Below are 1,007 nucleotides of genomic sequence, written 5' to 3' on the forward strand. Positions count from 1 at the left end.
AAGCTTATGGACTACAATACATTTGTATCCGGTTGATCTTTTGTCTCTACTAGCCCGTGATCAAGAAGAATGACCAGACGCCTTTTAGTCTTAAAATCCGGACGCGTCTAGTAGAAGAGCCAGACGCTCTTTGCTGAAGAGCCGGACGCCCTTAGACGGACAAAGTTGGACATCTTTAGTTTGAAGGGCCGGGGCCAGACGCTTTTGGTCGGACACCCACATAGATTTATTCTATGCCTACTAACCTCTTTTAGGTTTAGTATAATCACAAGGAATTTCAAATATATCGATTCTATTGGATTGTCTTTTATACAACTCCAAGATCAATGATCATGCGTGATCAATTTCTTTTACATACTATATGCTGCTGCTTTATGTTCCAGTCCATGAATCAGCTTAGGAACGAAGCTGTTCTTTCATCTTATCCAGTGATTCATATGCTGCTTACTACATCATTTGTATCTAATTTCTTTCTTATGACCTGACCATTTTCAATTTCGAAAATGTGTAGCAGCATCCACCACATAAGAGTTTATCTCCTTATAATCTGTTCCTTTGATCTCTGTGAGTACCTTGTGTAACAATCTATAATCTAATGATGTTAAGTAGGAAGACATGAGCACTCTTAGACCTCGTGATCATGTGCCTTCTCTCACGGTTTCTTTATCTCACAAGATCCATCTATTTCACTGGTTTATCAGATGGCAATCTGAGATGGGAATATCTATGCTCACTTATATGGCCTGATGCATATTATCATTCTTATACATGTCAATTCATAATGTCCCCAAGCTTATAGACTTTATAGTCTTATCCTTATAGGTAGTGGCTTACATGGCCGATAACTTATAGGTAATAGCTTACTCGGTCGAACCTTTATAGGTAATGGCCTCTCTGGCCGGTTATGACCCTTGCGGCCGACCTGTTCATAACATGGTCTCTTTGGCCGAGTAATGGCCTTATGGTTTGGCCGTTTTAAAACATGGCCTCTACGGCCGAGGAATGGC

The sequence above is a fragment of the Brassica oleracea genome, chromosome C3 (assembly GCF_000695525.1).
Source record: "Brassica oleracea var. oleracea cultivar TO1000 chromosome C3, BOL, whole genome shotgun sequence".
Taxonomy (NCBI): domain Eukaryota; kingdom Viridiplantae; phylum Streptophyta; class Magnoliopsida; order Brassicales; family Brassicaceae; genus Brassica; species Brassica oleracea.